The sequence below is a fragment of the Somniosus microcephalus genome, unplaced genomic scaffold, assembly GCF_052327205.1.
Source record: "Somniosus microcephalus isolate GS21.2 unplaced genomic scaffold, FLI_Smic_1.0 scaffold1845, whole genome shotgun sequence".
NCBI classification, from domain to species: domain Eukaryota; kingdom Metazoa; phylum Chordata; class Chondrichthyes; order Squaliformes; family Somniosidae; genus Somniosus; species Somniosus microcephalus.
In genome coordinates, this window is record NW_028227032.1 from 1 (window position 1) to 18,719 (window position 18,719).

At 47.0% G+C, this 18,719-nt stretch overlaps 10 non-coding genes across 10 annotated transcripts; all 10 read left to right on the forward strand.

Moving 5' to 3' along the window:
* Window positions 1–379: 379 nt before the first annotated feature.
* trnal-uag (transfer RNA leucine (anticodon UAG)) lies at window positions 380–461 on the forward strand. The gene has a single exon. It is a non-coding gene; the product is annotated as a tRNA-Leu (tRNA).
* A 1,937-nt stretch (window positions 462–2,398) lies between these two features.
* Window positions 2,399–2,480, forward strand: trnal-uag (transfer RNA leucine (anticodon UAG)). Its single transcript has one exon. It is a non-coding gene; the product is annotated as a tRNA-Leu (tRNA).
* A 1,938-nt stretch (window positions 2,481–4,418) lies between these two features.
* On the forward strand, window positions 4,419–4,500 carry trnal-uag (transfer RNA leucine (anticodon UAG)). Its single transcript has one exon. It is a non-coding gene; the product is annotated as a tRNA-Leu (tRNA).
* A 1,937-nt stretch (window positions 4,501–6,437) lies between these two features.
* Window positions 6,438–6,519, forward strand: trnal-uag (transfer RNA leucine (anticodon UAG)). The gene has a single exon. It is a non-coding gene; the product is annotated as a tRNA-Leu (tRNA).
* A 1,937-nt stretch (window positions 6,520–8,456) lies between these two features.
* On the forward strand, window positions 8,457–8,539 carry trnal-uag (transfer RNA leucine (anticodon UAG)). Its single transcript has one exon. It is a non-coding gene; the product is annotated as a tRNA-Leu (tRNA).
* A 1,937-nt stretch (window positions 8,540–10,476) lies between these two features.
* On the forward strand, window positions 10,477–10,559 carry trnal-uag (transfer RNA leucine (anticodon UAG)). The gene has a single exon. It is a non-coding gene; the product is annotated as a tRNA-Leu (tRNA).
* A 1,937-nt stretch (window positions 10,560–12,496) lies between these two features.
* trnal-uag (transfer RNA leucine (anticodon UAG)) lies at window positions 12,497–12,579 on the forward strand. The gene has a single exon. It is a non-coding gene; the product is annotated as a tRNA-Leu (tRNA).
* Window positions 12,580–14,516: 1,937 nt separating this feature from the next.
* trnal-uag (transfer RNA leucine (anticodon UAG)) lies at window positions 14,517–14,599 on the forward strand. The gene has a single exon. It is a non-coding gene; the product is annotated as a tRNA-Leu (tRNA).
* A 1,937-nt stretch (window positions 14,600–16,536) lies between these two features.
* trnal-uag (transfer RNA leucine (anticodon UAG)) lies at window positions 16,537–16,619 on the forward strand. The gene has a single exon. It is a non-coding gene; the product is annotated as a tRNA-Leu (tRNA).
* A 1,938-nt stretch (window positions 16,620–18,557) lies between these two features.
* trnal-uag (transfer RNA leucine (anticodon UAG)) lies at window positions 18,558–18,640 on the forward strand. Its single transcript has one exon. It is a non-coding gene; the product is annotated as a tRNA-Leu (tRNA).
* Window positions 18,641–18,719: the final 79 nt, after the last annotated feature.

Consider the following 18,719-nt stretch of genomic DNA (forward strand, 5'->3'; position numbering starts at 1 on the left):
GGGCCCATAACCCAGAGGTCGATGGATCGAAACCATCCTCTGCTAGTCGCATTCTTATTTACACCAGCAATAAAATCCTCTATTGCTAGCAACAATCAAACGCACTTATTTTTATCACACTTTACTTACACCAACTTCCTGCTTGCAATACACAACAGGGATAAATTATGAATGAAATTTACAATGGTTGTGTTCCAGCAAACGTCTATTTATTAGAGTTGCCCTGTGAACACGTAGCTTCTTCTGATCCACTGGGTTGCATCAGAAGTGAGTTTGCCGTCCACGAATTTAATTTCCTTTTGTTTCCCCTGGTATTTACAAGACCATGCCACATTTCAATCACCAGGTACTAGTTTCAGATTCCGTAACAACGGGATGTGGTAGCGTGGCCGAGCGATCTAACGCGCTGGACTTAGGCTCCAGTCTCTTCGGGGGCGTGGGTTCGAATCCCACCGCTGCCAGATATTGCGACATTCCTAAATTTCGTCGCTTCACCAACAGCAGTAAACCGGGCAGGCATGCCGGTTTTGTGTCACCTTTTCCTTCAGTTGCTACATACAGGCAGATCCGATTCGCAGAATTTCCACTGGTCCACAATTGGCCTGAACCCCGCACCGGACACGACAAACACCGTCACCCAACCAACTGAATTCAGGCCGTTCACTCACTCGTCTGCACACCTGCTGCCTCTCACTTATTCAGATATGCACCACTTTTACATTTTTCTTTCTTCCATTTCTTGCAATCTATCGACCATTGCTGTCACTCGTGCACCCACCATCTCTCCGTCGTTTCCCCGTTCGCCCTTCCAAACTTGCCGGTTGAACAGCACCTCGTGTGCTGCAATCCGATTAATTTAACACGAGTATCTTTTTTTCATTCTAACCTATCCAGACAGCAAAAGTTACATTAAGACATGGTTAAGAGAAGATGCATTCTGCAAAAGAAAAGTGTGGGGGAGGGGATCTGGACCCTGACTTCAGGATGAGAGTCAGATGTGTTTTTCATAGCATTAGTCTGAGGAAGATGTGATTAGGAGGGCACATTATTCCTATTGTTCTCTCCTCTTAGAATTATGCAAAATTTCAGGCTCAATGCGTCATATTTTTTATCACACCTTATGCTTTACTTACAGCAACTTCCTTCTTGCAATAAACACAAGAACCTGCAACACAACTTTCAAAACACTTTATTCGCACCAACAGAAGCTGCAAATGCTGTAAAGTTGCAGCAGCCTTGGCCTTCCCCTTACTCTCAACGCATTCCTGCAGCGCCGCGCCGCCAGCACCAGATGATGCTCTTGGCCTTTACACGACAGGGAATACCTCCACACAAAACGGAACACCGTTACACAACACGGAGTACCTTTACACAACAGGAAACACATTACTCAATAGCGGACATCTTTACAAAGCACACAAAACCTCTAAAAAAACAGGGAGAATCTGTACACAACAGCGACCATCTTTACACAAGAGGGAACAATTTTATATAACAGGGAACATTTTTACACTACAGGGAATTTGTTTACACAGCAGAACGCACCTTCATGCATGTCTCTCTCTTCATCTCAGTCTCCGTTTCCCTGTCTTTCTACCTCCCTCTCTGTTTCTCTCGCAGTCTCGGTTTACCCTCAGTCTCTGTCTCTGCTTCGTGTTATTCGGCCTGTCTGTCTGTCTCTCTCTCTCTCTTTGTTTTCCGCAGTGTCTTTCTCTGTCCCTCCCTTTGTATGGCCAGAAAGACCCTTGCCGGTTTTTTCTGTGCCCTTTTGTGTCCGTCCCATTGTCGGTGGTGTAATACTGAGTGTCCTTGTGACATTGTGCAGCCAAGTGAGCCTGAAAACACGGGTGCTGCGGGGTCCGGGTCTCTGGGTGGTTTGAGGGCCATGCTATAGTTTACAACACAGCCTGGATGCTGACATTCGTCTCGCTAACACACAGGCCTGTGAGGCATCGGAACCTAAGCACCAGCCGGGATCCCCCACCAGCCGAAAGCAGAGTGGCGCAGCGGAAGCGTGCTGGGCCCATAACCCAGAGGTCGATGGATCGAAACCATCCTCTGCTAGTCGCATTCTTATTTACACCAGCAATAAAATCCTCTATTGCTAGCAACAATCAAACGCACTTATTTTTATCACACTTTACTTACACCAACTTCCTGCTTGCAATACACAACAGGGATAAATTATGAATGAAATTTACAATGGTTGTGTTCCAGCAAACGTCTATTTATTAGAGTTGCCCTGTGAACACGTAGCTTCTTCTGATCCACTGGGTTGCATCAGAAGTGAGTTTGCCGTCCACGAATTTAATTTCCTTTTGTTTCCCCTGGTATTTACAAGACCATGCCACATTTCAATCACCAGGTACTAGTTTCAGATTCCGTAACAACGGGATGTGGTAGCGTGGCCGAGCGATCTAACGCGCTGGACTTAGGCTCCAGTCTCTTCGGGGGCGTGGGTTCGAATCCCACCGCTGCCAGATATTGCGACATTCCTAAATTTCGTCGCTTCACCAACAGCAGTAAACCGGGCAGGCATGCCGGTTTTGTGTCACCTTTTCCTTCAGTTGCTACATACAGGCAGATCCGATTCGCAGAATTTCCACTGGTCCACAATTGGCCTGAACCCCGCACCGGACACGACAAACACCGTCACCCAACCAACTGAATTCAGGCCGTTCACTCACTCGTCTGCACACCTGCTGCCTCTCACTTATTCAGATATGCACCACTTTTACATTTTTCTTTCTTCCATTTCTTGCAATCTATCGACCATTGCTGTCACTCGTGCACCCACCATCTCTCCGTCGTTTCCCCGTTCGCCCTTCCAAACTTGCCGGTTGAACAGCACCTCGTGTGCTGCAATCCGATTAATTTAACACGAGTATCTTTTTTTCATTCTAACCTATCCAGACAGCAAAAGTTACATTAAGACATGGTTAAGAGAAGATGCATTCTGCAAAAGAAAAGTGTGGGGGAGGGGATCTGGACCCTGACTTCAGGATGAGAGTCAGATGTGTTTTTCATAGCATTAGTCTGAGGAAGATGTGATTAGGAGGGCACATTATTCCTATTGTTCTCTCCTCTTAGAATTATGCAAAATTTCAGGCTCAATGCGTCATATTTTTTATCACACCTTATGCTTTACTTACAGCAACTTCCTTCTTGCAATAAACACAAGAACCTGCAACACAACTTTCAAAACACTTTATTCGCACCAACAGAAGCTGCAAATGCTGTAAAGTTGCAGCAGCCTTGGCCTTCCCCTTACTCTCAACGCATTCCTGCAGCGCCGCGCCGCCAGCACCAGATGATGCTCTTGGCCTTTACACGACAGGGAATACCTCCACACAAAACGGAACACCGTTACACAACACGGAGTACCTTTACACAACAGGAAACACATTACTCAATAGCGGACATCTTTACAAAGCACACAAAACCTCTAAAAAAACAGGGAGAATCTGTACACAACAGCGACCATCTTTACACAAGAGGGAACAATTTTATATAACAGGGAACATTTTTACACTACAGGGAATTTGTTTACACAGCAGAACGCACCTTCATGCATGTCTCTCTCTTCATCTCAGTCTCCGTTTCCCTGTCTTTCTACCTCCCTCTCTGTTTCTCTCGCAGTCTCGGTTTACCCTCAGTCTCTGTCTCTGCTTCGTGTTATTCGGCCTGTCTGTCTGTCTCTCTCTCTCTCTTTGTTTTCCGCAGTGTCTTTCTCTGTCCCTCCCTTTGTATGGCCAGAAAGACCCTTGCCGGTTTTTTCTGTGCCCTTTTGTGTCCGTCCCATTGTCGGTGGTGTAATACTGAGTGTCCTTGTGACATTGTGCAGCCAAGTGAGCCTGCAAACACGGGTGCTGCGGGGTCCGGGTCTCTGGGTGGTTTGAGGGCCATGCTATAGTTTACAACACAGCCTGGATGCTGACATTCGTCTCGCTAACACACAGGCCTGTGAGGCATCGGAACCTAAGCACCAGCCGGGATCCCCCACCAGCCGAAAGCAGAGTGGCGCAGCGGAAGCGTGCTGGGCCCATAACCCAGACAGTCGATGGATCGAAACCATCCTCTGCTAGTCGCATTCTTATTTACACCAGCAATAAAATCCTCTATTGCTAGCAACAATCAAACGCACTTATTTTTATCACACTTTACTTACACCAACTTCCTGCTTGCAATACACAACAGGGATAAATTATGAATGAAATTTACAATGGTTGTGTTCCAGCAAACGTCTATTTATTAGAGTTGCCCTGTGAACACGTAGCTTCTTCTGATCCACTGGGTTGCATCAGAAGTGAGTTTGCCGTCCACGAATTTAATTTCCTTTTGTTTCCCCTGGTATTTACAAGACCATGCCACATTTCAATCACCAGGTACTAGTTTCAGATTCCGTAACAACGGGATGTGGTAGCGTGGCCGAGCGGTCTAAGGCGCTGGATTTAGGCTCCAGTCTCTTCGGGGGCGTGGGTTCGAATCCCACCGCTGCCAGATATTGCGACATTCCTAAATTTCGTCGCTTCACCAACAGCAGTAAACCGGGCAGGCATGCCGGTTTTGTGTCACCTTTTCCTTCAGTTGCTACATACAGGCAGATCCGATTCGCAGAATTTCCACTGGTCCACAATTGGCCTGAACCCCGCACCGGACACGACAAACACCGTCACCCAACCAACTGAATTCAGGCCGTTCACTCACTCGTCTGCACACCTGCTGCCTCTCACTTATTCAGATATGCACCACTTTTACATTTTTCTTTCTTCCATTTCTTGCAATCTATCGACCATTGCTGTCACTCGTGCACCCACCATCTCTCCGTCGTTTCCCCGTTCGCCCTTCCAAACTTGCCGGTTGAACAGCACCTCGTGTGCTGCAATCCGATTAATTTAACACGAGTATCTTTTTTTCATTCTAACCTATCCAGACAGCAAAAGTTACATTAAGACATGGTTAAGAGAAGATGCATTCTGCAAAAGAAAAGTGTGGGGGAGGGGATCTGGACCCTGACTTCAGGATGAGAGTCAGATGTGTTTTTCATAGCATTAGTCTGAGGAAGATGTGATTAGGAGGGCACATTATTCCTATTGTTCTCTCCTCTTAGAATTATGCAAAATTTCAGGCTCAATGCGTCATATTTTTTATCACACCTTATGCTTTACTTACAGCAACTTCCTTCTTGCAATAAACACAAGAACCTGCAACACAACTTTCAAAACACTTTATTCGCACCAACAGAAGCTGCAAATGCTGTAAAGTTGCAGCAGCCTTGGCCTTCCCCTTACTCTCAACGCATTCCTGCAGCGCCGCGCCGCCAGCACCAGATGATGCTCTTGGCCTTTACACGACAGGGAATACCTCCACACAAAACGGAACACCGTTACACAACACGGAGTACCTTTACACAACAGGAAACACATTACTCAATAGCGGACATCTTTACAAAGCACACAAAACCTCTAAAAAAACAGGGAGAATCTGTACACAACAGCGACCATCTTTACACAAGAGGGAACAATTTTATATAACAGGGAACATTTTTACACTACAGGGAATTTGTTTACACAGCAGAACGCACCTTCATGCATGTCTCTCTCTTCATCTCAGTCTCCGTTTCCCTGTCTTTCTACCTCCCTCTCTGTTTCTCTCGCAGTCTCGGTTTACCCTCAGTCTCTGTCTCTGCTTCGTGTTATTCGGCCTGTCTGTCTGTCTCTCTCTCTCTCTTTGTTTTCCGCAGTGTCTTTCTCTGTCCCTCCCTTTGTATGGCCAGAAAGACCCTTGCCGGTTTTTTCTGTGCCCTTTTGTGTCCGTCCCATTGTCGGTGGTGTAATACTGAGTGTCCTTGTGACATTGTGCAGCCAAGTGAGCCTGCAAACACGGGTGCTGCGGGGTCCGGGTCTCTGGGTGGTTTGAGGGCCATGCTATAGTTTACAACACAGCCTGGATGCTGACATTCGTCTCGCTAACACACAGGCCTGTGAGGCATCGGAACCTAAGCACCAGCCGGGATCCCCCACCAGCCGAAAGCAGAGTGGCGCAGCGGAAGCGTGCTGGGCCCATAACCCAGAGGTCGATGGATCGAAACCATCCTCTGCTAGTCGCATTCTTATTTACACCAGCAATAAAATCCTCTATTGCTAGCAACAATCAAACGCACTTATTTTTATCACACTTTACTTACACCAACTTCCTGCTTGCAATACACAACAGGGATAAATTATGAATGAAATTTACAATGGTTGTGTTCCAGCAAACGTCTATTTATTAGAGTTGCCCTGTGAACACGTAGCTTCTTCTGATCCACTGGGTTGCATCAGAAGTGAGTTTGCCGTCCACGAATTTAATTTCCTTTTGTTTCCCCTGGTATTTACAAGACCATGCCACATTTCAATCACCAGGTACTAGTTTCAGATTCCGTAACAACGGGATGTGGTAGCGTGGCCGAGCGGTCTAAGGCGCTGGATTTAGGCTCCAGTCTCTTCGGGGGCGTGGGTTCGAATCCCACCGCTGCCAGATATTGTGACATTCCTAAATTTCGTCGCTTCACCAACAGCAGTAAACCGGGCAGGCATGCCGGTTTTGTGTCACCTTTTCCTTCAGTTGCTACATACAGGCAGATCCGATTCGCAGAATTTCCACTGGTCCACAATTGGCCTGAACCCCGCACCGGACACGACAAACACCGTCACCCAACCAACTGAATTCAGGCCGTTCACTCACTCGTCTGCACACCTGCTGCCTCTCACTTATTCAGATATGCACCACTTTTACATTTTTCTTTCTTCCATTTCTTGCAATCTATCGACCATTGCTGTCACTCGTGCACCCACCATCTCTCCGTCGTTTCCCCGTTCGCCCTTCCAAACTTGCCGGTTGAACAGCACCTCGTGTGCTGCAATCCGATTAATTTAACACGAGTATCTTTTTTTCATTCTAACCTATCCAGACAGCAAAAGTTACATTAAGACATGGTTAAGAGAAGATGCATTCTGCAAAAGAAAAGTGTGGGGGAGGGGATCTGGACCCTGACTTCAGGATGAGAGTCAGATGTGTTTTTCATAGCATTAGTCTGAGGAAGATGTGATTCGGAGGGCACATTATTCCTATTGTTCTCTCCTCTTAGAATTATGCAAAATTTCAGGCTCAATGCGTCATATTTTTTATCACACCTTATGCTTTACTTACAGCAACTTCCTTCTTGCAATAAACACAAGAACCTGCAACACAACTTTCAAAACACTTTATTCGCACCAACAGAAGCTGCAAATGCTGTAAAGTTGCAGCAGCCTTGGCCTTCCCCTTACTCTCAACGCATTCCTGCAGCGCCGCGCCGCCAGCACCAGATGATGCTCTTGGCCTTTACACGACAGGGAATACCTCCACACAAAACGGAACACCGTTACACAACACGGAGTACCTTTACACAACAGGAAACACATTACTCAATAGCGGACATCTTTACAAAGCACACAAAACCTCTAAAAAAACAGGGAGAATCTGTACACAACAGCGACCATCTTTACACAAGAGGGAACAATTTTATATAACAGGGAACATTTTTACACTACAGGGAATTTGTTTACACAGCAGAACGCACCTTCATGCATGTCTCTCTCTTCATCTCAGTCTCCGTTTCCCTGTCTTTCTACCTCCCTCTCTGTTTCTCTCGCAGTCTCGGTTTACCCTCAGTCTCTGTCTCTGCTTCGTGTTATTCGGCCTGTCTGTCTGTCTCTCTCTCTCTCTTTGTTTTCCGCAGTGTCTTTCTCTGTCCCTCCCTTTGTATGGCCAGAAAGACCCTTGCCGGTTTTTTCTGTGCCCTTTTGTGTCCGTCCCATTGTCGGTGGTGTAATACTGAGTGTCCTTGTGACATTGTGCAGCCAAGTGAGCCTGCAAACACGGGTGCTGCGGGGTCCGGGTCTCTGGGTGGTTTGAGGGCCATGCTATAGTTTACAACACAGCCTGGATGCTGACATTCGTCTCGCTAACACACAGGCCTGTGAGGCATCGGAACCTAAGCACCAGCCGGGATCCCCCACCAGCCGAAAGCAGAGTGGCGCAGCGGAAGCGTGCTGGGCCCATAACCCAGAGGTCGATGGATCGAAACCATCCTCTGCTAGTCGCATTCTTATTTACACCAGCAATAAAATCCTCTATTGCTAGCAACAATCAAACGCACTTATTTTTATCACACTTTACTTACACCAACTTCCTGCTTGCAATACACAACAGGGATAAATTATGAATGAAATTTACAATGGTTGTGTTCCAGCAAACGTCTATTTATTAGAGTTGCCCTGTGAACACGTAGCTTCTTCTGATCCACTGGGTTGCATCAGAAGTGAGTTTGCCGTCCACGAATTTAATTTCCTTTTGTTTCCCCTGGTATTTACAAGACCATGCCACATTTCAATCACCAGGTACTAGTTTCACATTCCGTAACAACGGGATGTGGTAGCGTGGCCGAGCGGTCTAAGGCGCTGGATTTAGGCTCCAGTCTCTTCGGGGGGCGTGGGTTCGAATCCCACCGCTGCCAGATATTGCGACATTCCTAAATTTCGTCGCTTCACCAATAGCAGTAAACCGGGCAGGCATGCCGGTTTTGTGTCACCTTTTCCTTCAGTTGCTACATACAGGCAGATCCGATTCGCAGAATTTCCACTGGTCCACAATTGGCCTGAACCCCGCACCGGACACGACAAACACCGTCACCCAACCAACTGAATTCAGGCCGTTCACTCACTCGTCTGCACACCTGCTGCCTCTCACTTATTCAGATATGCACCACTTTTACATTTTTCTTTCTTCCATTTCTTGCAATCTATCGACCATTGCTGTCACTCGTGCACCCACCATCTCTCCGTCGTTTCCCCGTTCGCCCTTCCAAACTTGCCGGTTGAACAGCACCTCGTGTGCTGCAATCCGATTAATTTAACACGAGTATCTTTTTTTCATTCTAACCTATCCAGACAGCAAAAGTTACATTAAGACATGGTTAAGAGAAGATGCATTCTGCAAAAGAAAAGTGTGGGGGAGGGGATCTGGACCCTGACTTCAGGATGAGAGTCAGATGTGTTTTTCATAGCATTAGTCTGAGGAAGATGTGATTCGGAGGGCACATTATTCCTATTGTTCTCTCCTCTTAGAATTATGCAAAATTTCAGGCTCAATGCGTCATATTTTTTATCACACCTTATGCTTTACTTACAGCAACTTCCTTCTTGCAATAAACACAAGAACCTGCAACACAACTTTCAAAACACTTTATTCGCACCAACAGAAGCTGCAAATGCTGTAAAGTTGCAGCAGCCTTGGCCTTCCCCTTACTCTCAACGCATTCCTGCAGCGCCGCGCCGCCAGCACCAGATGATGCTCTTGGCCTTTACACGACAGGGAATACCTCCACACAAAACGGAACACCGTTACACAACACGGAGTACCTTTACACAACAGGAAACACATTACTCAATAGCGGACATCTTTACAAAGCACACAAAACCTCTAAAAAAACAGGGAGAATCTGTACACAACAGCGACCATCTTTACACAAGAGGGAACAATTTTATATAACAGGGAACATTTTTACACTACAGGGAATTTGTTTACACAGCAGAACGCACCTTCATGCATGTCTCTCTCTTCATCTCAGTCTCCGTTTCCCTGTCTTTCTACCTCCCTCTCTGTTTCTCTCGCAGTCTCGGTTTACCCTCAGTCTCTGTCTCTGCTTCGTGTTATTCGGCCTGTCTGTCTGTCTCTCTCTCTCTCTTTGTTTTCCGCAGTGTCTTTCTCTGTCCCTCCCTTTGTATGGCCAGAAAGACCCTTGCCGGTTTTTTCTGTGCCCTTTTGTGTCCGTCCCATTGTCGGTGGTGTAATACTGAGTGTCCTTGTGACATTGTGCAGCCAAGTGAGCCTGCAAACACGGGTGCTGCGGGGTCCGGGTCTCTGGGTGGTTTGAGGGCCATGCTATAGTTTACAACACAGCCTGGATGCTGACATTCGTCTCGCTAACACACAGGCCTGTGAGGCATCGGAACCTAAGCACCAGCCGGGATCCCCCACCAGCCGAAAGCAGAGTGGCGCAGCGGAAGCGTGCTGGGCCCATAACCCAGAGGTCGATGGATCGAAACCATCCTCTGCTAGTCGCATTCTTATTTACACCAGCAATAAAATCCTCTATTGCTAGCAACAATCAAACGCACTTATTTTTATCACACTTTACTTACACCAACTTCCTGCTTGCAATACACAACAGGGATAAATTATGAATGAAATTTACAATGGTTGTGTTCCAGCAAACGTCTATTTATTAGAGTTGCCCTGTGAACACGTAGCTTCTTCTGATCCACTGGGTTGCATCAGAAGTGAGTTTGCCGTCCACGAATTTAATTTCCTTTTGTTTCCCCTGGTATTTACAAGACCATGCCACATTTCAATCACCAGGTACTAGTTTCAGATTCCGTAACAACGGGATGTGGTAGCGTGGCCGAGCGGTCTAAGGCGCTGGATTTAGGCTCCAGTCTCTTCGGGGGGCGTGGGTTCGAATCCCACCGCTGCCAGATATTGCGACATTCCTAAATTTCGTCGCTTCACCAATAGCAGTAAACCGGGCAGGCATGCCGGTTTTGTGTCACCTTTTCCTTCAGTTGCTACATACAGGCAGATCCGATTCGCAGAATTTCCACTGGTCCACAATTGGCCTGAACCCCGCACCGGACACGACAAACACCGTCACCCAACCAACTGAATTCAGGCCGTTCACTCACTCGTCTGCACACCTGCTGCCTCTCACTTATTCAGATATGCACCACTTTTACATTTTTCTTTCTTCCATTTCTTGCAATCTATCGACCATTGCTGTCACTCGTGCACCCACCATCTCTCCGTCGTTTCCCCGTTCGCCCTTCCAAACTTGCCGGTTGAACAGCACCTCGTGTGCTGCAATCCGATTAATTTAACACGAGTATCTTTTTTTCATTCTAACCTATCCAGACAGCAAAAGTTACATTAAGACATGGTTAAGAGAAGATGCATTCTGCAAAAGAAAAGTGTGGGGGAGGGGATCTGGACCCTGACTTCAGGATGAGAGTCAGATGTGTTTTTCATAGCATTAGTCTGAGGAAGATGTGATTCGGAGGGCACATTATTCCTATTGTTCTCTCCTCTTAGAATTATGCAAAATTTCAGGCTCAATGCGTCATATTTTTTATCACACCTTATGCTTTACTTACAGCAACTTCCTTCTTGCAATAAACACAAGAACCTGCAACACAACTTTCAAAACACTTTATTCGCACCAACAGAAGCTGCAAATGCTGTAAAGTTGCAGCAGCCTTGGCCTTCCCCTTACTCTCAACGCATTCCTGCAGCGCCGCGCCGCCAGCACCAGATGATGCTCTTGGCCTTTACACGACAGGGAATACCTCCACACAAAACGGAACACCGTTACACAACACGGAGTACCTTTACACAACAGGAAACACATTACTCAATAGCGGACATCTTTACAAAGCACACAAAACCTCTAAAAAAACAGGGAGAATCTGTACACAACAGCGACCATCTTTACACAAGAGGGAACAATTTTATATAACAGGGAACATTTTTACACTACAGGGAATTTGTTTACACAGCAGAACGCACCTTCATGCATGTCTCTCTCTTCATCTCAGTCTCCGTTTCCCTGTCTTTCTACCTCCCTCTCTGTTTCTCTCGCAGTCTCGGTTTACCCTCAGTCTCTGTCTCTGCTTCGTGTTATTCGGCCTGTCTGTCTGTCTCTCTCTCTCTCTTTGTTTTCCGCAGTGTCTTTCTCTGTCCCTCCCTTTGTATGGCCAGAAAGACCCTTGCCGGTTTTTTCTGTGCCCTTTTGTGTCCGTCCCATTGTCGGTGGTGTAATACTGAGTGTCCTTGTGACATTGTGCAGCCAAGTGAGCCTGCAAACACGGGTGCTGCGGGGTCCGGGTCTCTGGGTGGTTTGAGGGCCATGCTATAGTTTACAACACAGCCTGGATGCTGACATTCGTCTCGCTAACACACAGGCCTGTGAGGCATCGGAACCTAAGCACCAGCCGGGATCCCCCACCAGCCGAAAGCAGAGTGGCGCAGCGGAAGCGTGCTGGGCCCATAACCCAGAGGTCGATGGATCGAAACCATCCTCTGCTAGTCGCATTCTTATTTACACCAGCAATAAAATCCTCTATTGCTAGCAACAATCAAACGCACTTATTTTTATCACACTTTACTTACACCAACTTCCTGCTTGCAATACACAACAGGGATAAATTATGAATGAAATTTACAATGGTTGTGTTCCAGCAAACGTCTATTTATTAGAGTTGCCCTGTGAACACGTAGCTTCTTCTGATCCACTGGGTTGCATCAGAAGTGAGTTTGCCGTCCACGAATTTAATTTCCTTTTGTTTCCCCTGGTATTTACAAGACCATGCCACATTTCAATCACCAGGTACTAGTTTCAGATTCCGTAACAACGGGATGTGGTAGCGTGGCCGAGCGGTCTAAGGCGCTGGATTTAGGCTCCAGTCTCTTCGGGGGGCGTGGGTTCGAATCCCACCGCTGCCAGATATTGCGACATTCCTAAATTTCGTCGCTTCACCAATAGCAGTAAACCGGGCAGGCATGCCGGTTTTGTGTCACCTTTTCCTTCAGTTGCTACATACAGGCAGATCCGATTCGCAGAATTTCCACTGGTCCACAATTGGCCTGAACCCCGCACCGGACACGACAAACACCGTCACCCAACCAACTGAATTCAGGCCGTTCACTCACTCGTCTGCACACCTGCTGCCTCTCACTTATTCAGATATGCACCACTTTTACATTTTTCTTTCTTCCATTTCTTGCAATCTATCGACCATTGCTGTCACTCGTGCACCCACCATCTCTCCGTCGTTTCCCCGTTCGCCCTTCCAAACTTGCCGGTTGAACAGCACCTCGTGTGCTGCAATCCGATTAATTTAACACGAGTATCTTTTTTTCATTCTAACCTATCCAGACAGCAAAAGTTACATTAAGACATGGTTAAGAGAAGATGCATTCTGCAAAAGAAAAGTGTGGGGGAGGGGATCTGGACCCTGACTTCAGGATGAGAGTCAGATGTGTTTTTCATAGCATTAGTCTGAGGAAGATGTGATTCGGAGGGCACATTATTCCTATTGTTCTCTCCTCTTAGAATTATGCAAAATTTCAGGCTCAATGCGTCATATTTTTTATCACACCTTATGCTTTACTTACAGCAACTTCCTTCTTGCAATAAACACAAGAACCTGCAACACAACTTTCAAAACACTTTATTCGCACCAACAGAAGCTGCAAATGCTGTAAAGTTGCAGCAGCCTTGGCCTTCCCCTTACTCTCAACGCATTCCTGCAGCGCCGCGCCGCCAGCACCAGATGATGCTCTTGGCCTTTACACGACAGGGAATACCTCCACACAAAACGGAACACCGTTACACAACACGGAGTACCTTTACACAACAGGAAACACATTACTCAATAGCGGACATCTTTACAAAGCACACAAAACCTCTAAAAAAACAGGGAGAATCTGTACACAACAGCGACCATCTTTACACAAGAGGGAACAATTTTATATAACAGGGAACATTTTTACACTACAGGGAATTTGTTTACACAGCAGAACGCACCTTCATGCATGTCTCTCTCTTCATCTCAGTCTCCGTTTCCCTGTCTTTCTACCTCCCTCTCTGTTTCTCTCGCAGTCTCGGTTTACCCTCAGTCTCTGTCTCTGCTTCGTGTTATTCGGCCTGTCTGTCTGTCTCTCTCTCTCTCTTTGTTTTCCGCAGTGTCTTTCTCTGTCCCTCCCTTTGTATGGCCAGAAAGACCCTTGCCGGTTTTTTCTGTGCCCTTTTGTGTCCGTCCCATTGTCGGTGGTGTAATACTGAGTGTCCTTGTGACATTGTGCAGCCAAGTGAGCCTGCAAACACGGGTGCTGCGGGGTCCGGGTCTCTGGGTGGTTTGAGGGCCATGCTATAGTTTACAACACAGCCTGGATGCTGACATTCGTCTCGCTAACACACAGGCCTGTGAGGCATCGGAACCTAAGCACCAGCCGGGATCCCCCACCAGCCGAAAGCAGAGTGGCGCAGCGGAAGCGTGCTGGGCCCATAACCCAGAGGTCGATGGATCGAAACCATCCTCTGCTAGTCGCATTCTTATTTACACCAGCAATAAAATCCTCTATTGCTAGCAACAATCAAACGCACTTATTTTTATCACACTTTACTTACACCAACTTCCTGCTTGCAATACACAACAGGGATAAATTATGAATGAAATTTACAATGGTTGTGTTCCAGCAAACGTCTATTTATTAGAGTTGCCCTGTGAACACGTAGCTTCTTCTGATCCACTGGGTTGCATCAGAAGTGAGTTTGCCGTCCACGAATTTAATTTCCTTTTGTTTCCCCTGGTATTTACAAGACCATGCCACATTTCAATCACCAGGTACTAGTTTCAGATTCCGTAACAACGGGATGTGGTAGCGTGGCCGAGCGGTCTAAGGCGCTGGATTTAGGCTCCAGTCTCTTCGGGGGGCGTGGGTTCGAATCCCACCGCTGCCAGATATTGCGACATTCCTAAATTTCGTCGCTTCACCAATAGCAGTAAACCGGGCAGGCATGCCGGTTTTGTGTCACCTTTTCCTTCAGTTGCTACATACAGGCAGATCCGATTCGCAGAATTTCCACTGGTCCACAATTGGCCTGAACCCCGCACCGGACACGACAAACACCGTCACCCAACCAACTGAATTCAGGCCGTTCACTCACTCGTCTGCACACCTGCTGCCTCTCACTTATTCAGATATGCACCACTTTTACATTTTTCTTTCTTCCATTTCTTGCAATCTATCGACCATTGCTGTCACTCGTGCACCCACCATCTCTCCGTCGTTTCCCCGTTCGCCCTTCCAAACTTGCCGGTTGAACAGCACCTCGTGTGCTGCAATCCGATTAATTTAACACGAGTATCTTTTTTTCATTCTAACCTATCCAGACAGCAAAAGTTACATTAAGACATGGTTAAGAGAAGATGCATTCTGCAAAAGAAAAGTGTGGGGGAGGGGATCTGGACCCTGACTTCAGGATGAGAGTCAGATGTGTTTTTCATAGCATTAGTCTGAGGAAGATGTGATTCGGAGGGCACATTATTCCTATTGTTCTCTCCTCTTAGAATTATGCAAAATTTCAGGCTCAATGCGTCATATTTTTTATCACACCTTATGCTTTACTTACAGCAACTTCCTTCTTGCAATAAACACAAGAACCTGCAACACAACTTTCAAAACACTTTATTCGCACCAACAGAAGCTGCAAATGCTGTAAAGTTGCAGCAGCCTTGGCCTTCCCCTTACTCTCAACGCATTCCTGCAGCGCCGCGCCGCCAGCACCAGATGATGCTCTTGGCCTTTACACGACAGGGAATACCTCCACACAAAACGGAACACCGTTACACAACACGGAGTACCTTTACACAACAGGAAACACATTACTCAATAGCGGACATCTTTACAAAGCACACAAAACCTCTAAAAAAACAGGGAGAATCTGTACACAACAGCGACCATCTTTACACAAGAGGGAACAATTTTATATAACAGGGAACATTTTTACACTACAGGGAATTTGTTTACACAGCAGAACGCACCTTCATGCATGTCTCTCTCTTCATCTCAGTCTCCGTTTCCCTGTCTTTCTACCTCCCTCTCTGTTTCTCTCGCAGTCTCGGTTTACCCTCAGTCTCTGTCTCTGCTTCGTGTTATTCGGCCTGTCTGTCTGTCTCTCTCTCTCTCTTTGTTTTCCGCAGTGTCTTTCTCTGTCCCTCCCTTTGTATGGCCAGAAAGACCCTTGCCGGTTTTTTCTGTGCCCTTTTGTGTCCGTCCCATTGTCGGTGGTGTAATACTGAGTGTCCTTGTGACATTGTGCAGCCAAGTGAGCCTGCAAACACGGGTGCTGCGGGGTCCGGGTCTCTGGGTGGTTTGAGGGCCATGCTATAGTTTACAACACAGCCTGGATGCTGACATTCGTCTCGCTAACACACAGGCCTGTGAGGCATCGGAACCTAAGCACCAGCCGGGATCCCCCACCAGCCGAAAGCAGAGTGGCGCAGCGGAAGCGTGCTGGGCCCATAACCCAGAGGTCGATGGATCGAAACCATCCTCTGCTAGTCGCATTCTTATTTACACCAGCAATAAAATCCTCTATTGCTAGCAACAATCAAACGCACTTATTTTTATCACACTTTACTTACACCAACTTCCTGCTTGCAATACACAACAGGGATAAATTATGAATGAAATTTACAATGGTTGTGTTCCAGCAAACGTCTATTTATTAGAGTTGCCCTGTGAACACGTAGCTTCTTCTGATCCACTGGGTTGCATCAGAAGTGAGTTTGCCGTCCACGAATTTAATTTCCTTTTGTTTCCCCTGGTATTTACAAGACCATGCCACATTTCAATCACCAGGTACTAGTTTCAGATTCCGTAACAACGGGATGTGGTAGCGTGGCCGAGCGGTCTAAGGCGCTGGATTTAGGCTCCAGTCTCTTCGGGGGGCGTGGGTTCGAATCCCACCGCTGCCAGATATTGCGACATTCCTAAATTTCGTCGCTTCACCAATAGCAGTAAACCGGGCAGGCATGCCGGTTTTGTGTCACCTTTTCCTTCAGTTGCTACATACAGGCAGATCCGATTCGCAGAATTTCCACTGGTCCACAATTGGCCTGAACCCCGCACCGGACACGACAAACACCGTCACCCAACCAACTGAATTCAGGCCGTTCACTCACTCGTCTGCACACCTGCTGCCTCTCACTTATTCAGATATGCACCACTTTTACATTTTTCTTTCTTCCATTTCTTGCAATCTATCGACCATTGCTGTCACTCGTGCACCCACCATCTCTCCGTCGTTTCCCCGTTCGCCCTTCCAAACTTGCCGGTTGAACAGCACCTCGTGTGCTGCAATCCGATTAATTTAACACGAGTATCTTTTTTTCATTCTAACCTATCCAGACAGCAAAAGTTACATTAAGACATGGTTAAGAGAAGATGCATTCTGCAAAAGAAAAGTGTGGGGGAGGGGATCTGGACCCTGACTTCAGGATGAGAGTCAGATGTGTTTTTCATAGCATTAGTCTGAGGAAGATGTGATTCGGAGGGCACATTATTCCTATTGTTCTCTCCTCTTAGAATTATGCAAAATTTCAGGCTCAATGCGTCATATTTTTTTATCACACCTTATGCTTTACTTACAGCAACTTCCTTCTTGCAATAAACACAAGAACCTGCAACACAACTTTCAAAACACTTTATTCGCACCAACAGAAGCTGCAAATGCTGTAAAGTTGCAGCAGCCTTGGCCTTCCCCTTACTCTCAACGCATTCCTGCAGCGCCGCGCCGCCAGCACCAGATGATGCTCTTGGCCTTTACACGACAGGGAATACCTCCACACAAAACGGAACACCGTTACACAACACGGAGTACCTTTACACAACAGGAAACACATTACTCAATAGCGGACATCTTTACAAAGCACACAAAACCTCTAAAAAAACAGGGAGAATCTGTACACAACAGCGACCATCTTTACACAAGAGGGAACAATTTTATATAACAGGGAACATTTTTACACTACAGGGAATTTGTTTACACAGCAGAACGCACCTTCATGCATGTCTCTCTCTTCATCTCAGTCTCCGTTTCCCTGTCTTTCTACCTCCCTCTCTGTTTCTCTCGCAGTCTCGGTTTACCCTCAGTCTCTGTCTCTGCTTCGTGTTATTCGGCCTGTCTGTCTGTCTCTCTCTCTCTCTTTGTTTTCCGCAGTGTCTTTCTCTGTCCCTCCCTTTGTATGGCCAGAAAGACCCTTGCCGGTTTTTTCTGTGCCCTTTTGTGTCCGTCCCATTGTCGGTGGTGTAATACTGAGTGTCCTTGTGACATTGTGCAGCCAAGTGAGCCTGCAAACACGGGTGCTGCGGGGTCCGGGTCTCTGGGTGGTTTGAGGGCCATGCTATAGTTTACAACACAGCCTGGATGCTGACATTCGTCTCGCTAACACACAGGCCTGTGAGGCATCGGAACCTAAGCACCAGCCGGGATCCCCCACCAGCCGAAAGCAGAGTGGCGCAGCGGAAGCGTGCTGGGCCCATAACCCAGAGGTCGATGGATCGAAACCATCCTCTGCTAGTCGCATTCTTATTTACACCAGCAATAAAATCCTCTATTGCTAGCAACAATCAAACGCACTTATTTTTATCACACTTTACTTACACCAACTTCCTGCTTGCAATACACAACAGGGATAAATTATGAATGAAATTTACAATGGTTGTGTTCCAGCAAACGTCTATTTATTAGAGTTGCCCTGTGAACACGTAGCTTCTTCTGATCCACTGGGTTGCATCAGAAGTGAGTTTGCCGTCCACGAATTTAATTTCCTTTTGTTTCCCCTGGTATTTACAAGACCATGCCACATTTCAATCACCAGGTACTAGTTTCAGATTCCGTAACAACGGGATGTGGTAGCGTGGCCGAGCGGTCTAAGGCGCTGGATTTAGGCTCCAGTCTCTTCGGGGGGCGTGGGTTCGAATCCCACCGCTGCCAGATATTGCGACATTCCTAAATTTCGTCGCTTCACCAATAGCAGTAAACCGGGCAGGCATGCCGGTTTTGTGTCACCTTT